Below are 9,266 nucleotides of genomic sequence, written 5' to 3'. Positions count from 1 at the left end.
AAACATCCAGGAAATCCAGGACAAAATGAGAAGATCAAACCTAAGGTTCAGAGGTGTAGGAGAGAGTGGAGATTTCTAGCTTAAGGGCCAGTAAATATCTTCGGCAAAATGATAGAAGAAAATTTCCCTATCTTAAAGAAAGAGATTCCCATGAACATAAAAAAATCCTACAGAACTCCAAACAGATTTGACCAGAAAAGAAATCCATCGCATTACATAATAATTAAAACACCAAATATACTAAAGAAAGAAAGAGTATTAAAATCAGTAAGGGAAAAAGGTCAAGTAACATATAAAGATAGACCTATCAGAATTATACCGGACTTCTGCCCAGGGACTATGAAAGCCAGAAGAGCCTGGGCAGATGTCGTGCAGACACTAAGAAAACACAAATGTCATTCCTATACTGCTATATGCAAAAAAAAAAAAAAAAAAACAAAAAAAAACAAACAAACAAACAAAAAAAAAAACCCTCAATTACCGTAAATGGAGAAACCCAGGTATTTCATGCCAAAAACAAATTTACACAATATCTTTCCACAAATCCAGCCCTTCAAAAGATAGTGAATAGAAAACACCAATAAAAGGAGGAAAAATACGCGCATAAAAAAAGCAAGAAATTAATCTTTCAACAAACCCAAAAGAAGATAACCACGCAAACATAAAAATTACATCGAAAATAGCAGGAAGAAAAAAATCACTATTCCTTAATATCTCTTAACATTAATGGACTCAATTCCTCAATAAAAAGACTTAGACTAACGACTGGATTTGTAAACAAGACCCAACATTTTACTGCATACAGGAAATGCATTTCATTGTCAAAGACAAACACTGCCTCAGAGTAAAAGGCTAGAAAACATTTTCCAAGCAAATGGTCCCAGGAAACAAGCTGGAGTAGCCATCCTAATATCCAATAAAATAGACATTCAACCAAAAGTCATCAAAAAAGACACAGAAGGACACTTTGTACTCATCAAAGGAAAAATCTACCAGGAAGAACTCTTAATTTTGAACATCTATGCCCCAAATACAAAAACACCCTCATTCATAAAGGAAACTTTCTTAAAGCTTAAAGCACACAGCACACCCCACTCAATAATTGTGGGTGACTTCAACACCCCACTCTCATAAATGGACAAATCAGGGAAACACAAACGAGACAGAGACACATTGAAACTACCAGATGTTTTGGACCAAATGGATTTAATAGATATCTATATAACATTTCATTCTAAATCAAAAGAATAAACATTCTTCTCAGCACCTTGGGGTACCTTCCTCAAAATTGACCTTATAGTTGGCCACAAAACAGGCCTCAGCAAATAAAGGAAGATCTAAGTAATCCCATGCCTGATCCTTGTGGAGCAAGGGTGGTTTTCAATAGCCAAACAAAACAAAACAAAACAAAACAAAACAAAACAAAACCCAGCAGAAAGCCCAAATAGACATGGAAGCTGAACAATGATCTGCTCAATGATACCTTGGTCAAGGAAGATATAAGGAAAAAAACAAAACCTTTTTAAAATTTAATGAAAATGAAGGCACGACATACCCAAATTTATGGTACACAATGAAAGCAGTTCTAAGAGGAAAACTCATAGCTCTGAGTGCCTCCAAATAGAAGCTGGAGTTCTTCATGTGAAAATTCTTTGTTTAGATCCGTACCCCACTTTTTAATGAGGTTATTTGGTTCTCTGGGTTCTACCTTCTTGAGTTCTTTGTATATGTTAGATATTAGCCCTCTGTCGGATTTAGGGTTGGTGAAGATCCTTTCCCAATCTGTTGGTTGACGTTTTGTCCTTTTGACAGTGTCCTTTGCCTTACAGAAACTTTGTAGTTTTATGAGGTCCCATTTGTCAATTCTTGATCTTAGAGCGTAAGTATTGGTGTTCTATTCAGGAACTTTCCCCCTGTGCCCATGTCCTCAAGGGGCTTCCCCAGTTTCTTTTTTATTAGTTTCAGTGTGTCAGGTTTTATGTGGAGGTCCTTGATCCATTTGGAGTTGAGCTTAGTACAAGGAGATAAGAATGGATCAATTCGCATTCTTCTGCATGCTGACCTCCAATTGAACCATCAGCATTTGTTGAAAAGACTATCTTTTTTCTACTGGATGCTTTCAGCACCTTTGTCGAAGATCAAGTGACCATAGGTATGTGGGTTCATTTCTGGGTCTTCAATCCTATTCCATTGATCCGCTTGCCTGACATTGTACCCATACCATGCAGTTTTTATCACTATTGCTCTGTAATAAAGTTTAAAGTCTGGGATACTGAATCCCCCTGAAATTCTTTTACTGTTGAGAATAGTTTTAGCTATCCTGGGTTTTTTGTTATTCCAGATGAATTTGAGAATTGCTCTTTCTAGCTCTATGAAGAACTGGGTTGGGATTTTTATGGTTAAGATTTTATTGAATTTGTAGATTGCTTTTGGCAAGATGGCCATTTTTACTATATTAATCCTGCCAATCCACAAGCATGGAAGATTTTTCCATTTTCTGAGATCTTCTTCGATTTCCTTCTTCAGAGATCTGAAGTTCTTGTCATATAGGTCTTTCACCTGTTTGGTTAGAGTCACTCCAAGATACTTTATGCTGTTTGTAGCTATTGTGAAGGGAGTCATCTCCCTAATTTCTTTGTCAGTCTGCTTGCCCTTTGAATATATAAAGGCTACTGATTTGCTTGTGTTGATTTTGTAGCCAGCCACTTTGCTGAAGTTGTTTATCAGTTGTAAGAGTTCTCTAGTAGAGTTTTTAGGGTCACTTAAGTATACTATCATATCATCTGCAAATAGTGATAGTTTGACTTCTTCCTTTCCAATTTGTATGCCTTTGACTTCCTTATGTTGTCTAATTGCTCTAGGACTTCAAGAACTATATTGAAAAGATATGGAGAGGGGGGCAGCCTTGTCTAGTCCCTGATTTTAGTGGAATTGCTTCAAGTTTCTCTCCATTTAGTTTGATGTTGGCTACTGGTTTGCTGTATATTGCTTTTACTATGTTTAGATACGGGCCTTGAATTCCTGTCCTTTCACATGAAGAACTTCGGAGGAATGAGAAACACCTTAGGGAATGTTCAATATCATTAATCATTAGGGAAATGCAAATCAAAACAACCCTGAGATTTCACCTCACACCAGTCAGAATGGCTAAGATCAAAAACTCAGGAGACAGCAGGTGTTGGCGAGGATGTGGAGAAAGAGGAACATTCCTCCACTGCTGGTAGGATTGCAAGATGGTACAACCACTTTGGAAATCCGTCTGGCGGTTCCTCAGAAAACTGGGCATGACACTTCCTGAGGAACCTGTTATACCACTCCTGGGCATATACCCAGAGGATTCTTCAGCATACAATTAGGATACATGCTCCAACATGTTCATAGCAGCCCTATTTGTAGTATCCAGAAGCTGGAAAGAACCCAAGTGCCCTTCAGCGGATGAATGGATACAAAAAATGTGGTATATTTACACAATGGAATACTATTCAGCCATTAGAAACAACGAATTCATGAAATTCTTAGGCAAATAAATGGAGCTGGAGAACATCATACTAAGTGAGGTAACCCCGTATCAAAAGATGAATCATGGTAGGCACTCACTGATAAGTGGATATTAGCCTAGAAACTTTGAATACCCAAGACATAATCCACATATTAAATGATGTCCAAAAAGAATGGAGGAGTGGACCCTGGTTCTGGAAAGACTCAGTGCAAGAGTACAGGGGAATTCCAGATCAGGGAAGCAGGAAGGGGTAGATTGAGGAACAGGGGGAGGGAAGAGGGCTTATGGGACTTGTGGGGAGTGGGGACCCAGAAAAGGGGAAATCATTTGAAATGTAAATAAAATATATCAATAAAAAAAATAAAAATAAAATTTTTTCAGTCAAAAAAAAAAAAAAAAAAAGAAGAAGAAGAATCTGGAGAGAACATACATTAGCAGCTTAACAGCACACCAGGAATCTTTAGAATCGAAAGAAACTAATACACCCAAGAGGAGTAGAAGGCAGAATATCATCAAACTCAGGGCTAAAATCAGCCAAGTTGAAACAAAAAGATCTATACCAATAATCAACAGAACCAGGAGTTGGTTCTTTGAGAAAATCAAAAAGATAGATAATCCCTTAGCTAGATTAAGCAGAGAGCAGAGAGACAGTATCCAATTTAACAAAATCAGAAATGAAAAGGGAGAAATAACATCACTAACTGAGAAAATTCAAAAAATTATCAAATCCTACTAGAAAAACCTGTACTCAACCCAACTGGAATATCTGGGTGAAGTAGACAAATTCATAGACTGATACCAGCTACCAAAATTTAATCAGGATCAGATAGACCATCTAAATAGTCCCATGACCTGCAAAGTAATAGAAGTAGTCATTGACAGTCTCCTAACCAAAAAAAAAAAAAAAAAAAAAAATGGACCAGATGGATTTTAGTGAAGAATGTATCAGACATTCATTCAGAAGAGACCTAATACCAATACTCTTCTAATTATTCCACAAAATAGAAACAGAATGAACATTACCTAACACATTCTATGAAGCCACAGTTTCACTGATATTGAAACCACACAAAGATTCAACTAAAACAGAGAACCTTAGAACAATTTCCCTTATGAATACAATGCAAAAATACTCAATAAAACTCTTGCCACGTGAATCCAATAACATATCAAAACGATCATTCACCATGATCAAGTAGGATTCATCCCAGGGATGTAGGGACAGTTCAATATATGGAAATCCATAAATGTAATCCATTACATAAACAAACTCAAAGAAAATTACCACATGGTCATTTCATTAGATGCTGAAAAAGCATGTGATAAAATTCATCATCCTTTCATGTTTAAGATCTTGGAAAGAACAGGAATTCAAGGCCTGTACCTAAACATAATAAAAGTATTATACAGCAAAGCAGTAGCCAACATCAAACTAAATGGAGAGAAACTTGAAGCAATCCCACTAAAATCGGGGACTAGACAAGGCTGCCCTTTCTTACCATGTTTATTCAATATAGTACTTGAAATTCTAGCTAGAACAATTAGACAATATAAGGAAGGCAAAGGGATACAAGTTGGAAAGTAAGAAGTCAAATTATCACTATTTGCAGATGACGTGATAGATACTTAAGCGACCAAAAAAAAAAAAAAAAAAAAAAAACCTCCACCATAGAACTCTTACAGCTAATAAACGACTTCAGCAAAGTGGCTGGATATAAAATTAACTCAAGAAAAACAGTTTATCCTATACTCACAGGATAAACAGACTGAGAAAAAATTTAGTGAAATGACACCCCTCACAATAGCCACAAACAATATAAAGTATCTTGATGTGACTCTAACCAAACAAGTGAAAGATCTGTATGACAGGAACTTCGAGTCTTTGAAGAAAGACTTCGAAGAAGACCTCAGAAGATGGAAAAATAATCCATGCTCTTGTATTGGCAGGATAAAAATAGTAAAGATGGACATCTTGCCAAAAGCAATACACAGATTCAATGCAGTCCCCATCAAAATCCAAACTCAGATCTTCAAAGCGTTCGAAAGAACAATTCTCAAATTCTTCTGGAATAACAAAAAACCCAGGATTACTTAACATATTCTCAATAGTAAAAGAACTTCTCTGGGGGATCAGTATTCTTGGCCTCAAGCAGTACTACAGAGCAATAGTGATAAAAACTGTATGGAATTGGTGCAGTTACAGGCAAGTAGATCAATGTAATAGAATTGAAGATCCAGAAATGAACCCACACTCCTATGGTTGCTTGATCTTTGACAAAGGAGCTACAACCATCCAGTGGAAAAAAGATAACCTTTACAACAAATGCTGCTGGCTCAACTGGAGGTCAGCATTCAGAAGAATTCAAACTGATTCATTCTTATCTCCTTATACTAAGCTCAAGTCCAAGTGGATCAAGGAAATCCACATAAAAACAAACACACTGAAACTAATAGAAAAGAAACTGGTGATGACCCTTGAGGACATGTTCACAGGGGAAAAAATTTCCTCAACAGAGAACCAATTGCTTATTCTCTAAGACTAAGAATTTATAAATGGGACTTCATAAAATTAATGAGTTTCTGTAAGGCAAAGGACAGTGTTAAAAGGACAAAATGACAGTGAACAAATTGGGAAAAGATCTTTACCAATCGTACATCCTACAGACGGTTTATATCCAAGATATACAAACAACTCAAGAAGGTAGACGTCAGAGATCCAAATAACCCTATTAAAAATGGGGTATAGAGCTAAACAAAGAAATTTCACCAGAGGAATATTGAAACCCCTAAAGAAATGTTCAACATCCTTAGTCGCCAGGGAAATGCAAATTAAAACAACCCTGAGATTCCACCTCATACTAGTCAGAATGGCTAAGATTAAAAACTCAGGTAAGTCAGGTGGTAGATGTGCACACCTTTTATCCAAGCCTGGTCTACAGAGTGAGTTCTGGGACAGTCACGGCCTCACACAGAGAAATCCTGTCTCAAAAAAAACACACACAAAAAAAACAAAAAACAAAACAAAACAAAACAAAAAACAACAAAAGAGCAAACTCAGGAGAAAACTGGCGCTGGTAAGGATGTGTGGAAAGAGGAACACTACTCCACTGCTGGTGGGATTACAAGCTGGTACAACCACTCTGGAAATCAGTCTGGTGCTTCTTCAGAAAACTGGACATGATAGTATGGGAGGACCCTGCTATACCACTCCTGGGCATATACCCAGAGGATTCCCCATAATATAATTAGGACACATGTTCTACTATGTTCATAGTAGCCCTTTTTATAATAGCTAGAAGCTGGAAAAAACCAAGATGTCCCTCAACAGAGGAATGGATACAGAAAATATGGTGTATATATACATAATGGAATGCTATTCAGCCATTAAAAACAATGAATTCATGAAATTCTTAGACAAATGCATGGAACTGGAGTATGTCACCCTAAGTGAGGTAACCGTATCACAAAAGAAAACACATGGTATGCACTCACTGATAAGTGGATATTAGCCTAGATACTTGGAATATCCAAAATACAATTAACATAACAAATGATGCCCTAAAAGAAGACTGGAGAGGCCCCAGGTCCTGGAAAGGATCAGTGCACCAGTATGGGGTAAACCAAGACAGGGAAGCAGGAAGGGGTGGATCGGGGAACAAGGGGTGGGAAGAGGGCTTTCAGGGAGGGGGGGCTCAGGAAAATGGTAATCATTTGATATGTAAATAAAGAACATATCAAATGAAAAAAAAAGATTCTGTAGTTTGTTTTTGGCAGGATAGAACATTTCTATTTTAATTTAAGTGATCCATGAGAACAGATCATTCCTTCTTTTGATATATTCCCTAGTGAATATCTGAATTACATGGTACTTCTATGTTTGTTTTCACATGAATATTCATAGTTTCTATTCCAGTACATATTCTTACCAATATAAAAGGAGTTTTCTCTTGTACCCTTCTGTTTTTGTTGTCTTTTGTCTTCTTAATGATAGTTATTTTGGCTAGTTTGGGGATTAGATGCCAAATAGTTTTAATTTGAATTTTCTTATGACTAAGGATGTCAAGAATTTTTAATGTATACATTAAATATTTTTATATTTCCTTTTTGGGAATACTTTATTTCATTTCTTAGTCAAACTTCTCCCTTAGTTTGCCTCTTGCTTTTTAATATCTTCTATATTACAGATACTGCTAACTTGTTCTGCAAAATTTTCTCCTATTATGCATGCTGTGTCTACATCCAGTTAGTATCTTACTTTGCTGTACAGATATATTATTTCATGAGGTCCCACTTGTCAATTGTTGATCTTATTTATTGATCAAACAAAATTTTATTCATATTATCCTTGTCCATCCTTATATCGCAAAACATTTTCTCCAAACATTTCCTTTAGCAATTTTAGTTTGGGCTCTTATGTTAAGGTCTCGAATCTATTCTATTGATTATTGATTTGGAGGCCTCTTTTCCCTTATTATCATTTTAGTATGTGGAGAAAACTAGATATAACCACAAGAACATCTACAGAGTCAATTAATTTCAGTCCATAGTAGCTCTCAGAGACGGAACCACCAACCAAACAGCACAGATTGTCCCAAAGTAGGCCACCAACACATAAGTAGCAGTTGTTCAGCTTGATCTTTACATGGTTCATCTAATTCTTAGAGTGGAGTTTTACTCTAACACTGTTGCCTGCCTTTGGGAGCCATTTCCCCTTACTGAGCTTTCCTGTCTGGCCTCAGAGGGATAGGATACAACTAATACTTCTAGCTGACATGCCAGGGTGGCCTGATTCCCAATGGGAAAACCCCCTTCTCTTACTATGAGTAGGTAGCATGAAGATGATACTTGGAAGAGAAGAGGATAGTGATTGCATTCAGAATATAAAGAGAATAAGTAAATACATTAATTAATGGGAAAAAGGTACTGAAAAAAACAGATATATGAGGCTGAGACATGATTAAATAAATAAAAGCACTGTCAGCTCTCCAGAGGATATAGGTTCAATTTGTAGCACACTTATGACAGCTAAAAACATCTATAATTCCAATTTCAGGGGAGTCAATAACTTTTTTGGTCTCTGTGAGCTCTGAATGCACATGTAAATACATATATGTAGACAAAACACACATACTCATAAAACAAAAATAAATTCTCAAATATTATGTCAATGGTGTATCTTCTTGGGTACATGGTTAGATCTTCTATATTGTCATTCTGACCTACACATTTGTTTTATGCCAGCATTCTGCTGCTTTTTTTTATATGACTCTGTATTCTAACTTAAAATCAGGTAGGTACAATTTATAAGTTAGGTGAACATCTGAGTTGCCCATCTAGAGATCAATGAATAAAAATTTGCCTTTTCAGTGTCCAATTGTGAAGGTTTGTATATGCTTTTCCCAGAGAGTAGCAGTAATAGGATGCATTGCCTTGTTTAAGTAGCTGTGTCACTGTGGCATGTGCTTAAGACCCTCACCATAGTTGCCTAGAAGTCATTCTTCACTAGCAGCCTTCAGATGAAGAAATATAAGGATCAGGTCTACCTGCGCCATGCCTGCCTAGATACTTCCCTGCATCCTGGACTGAAATACTGAACCTGTGAAGTGAGCCCCAATTAAATGTTGTCCTTATAGAAGTTGCCTTGGTCATGGTGTCCCTTTATACCAGTAAACCCTAACTAAGACATTACTATAGAAGTTGAGTTTTATTCAACTATGAAACTGACAAACCATGTACCTGGCCCAAGTTGGACTCTCACAGGGCCCAG

This window comes from Apodemus sylvaticus, chromosome 4 (assembly GCF_947179515.1).
Source record: "Apodemus sylvaticus chromosome 4, mApoSyl1.1, whole genome shotgun sequence".
Taxonomy (NCBI): domain Eukaryota; kingdom Metazoa; phylum Chordata; class Mammalia; order Rodentia; family Muridae; genus Apodemus; species Apodemus sylvaticus.
This window is presented reverse-complemented; position numbering follows the sequence as displayed.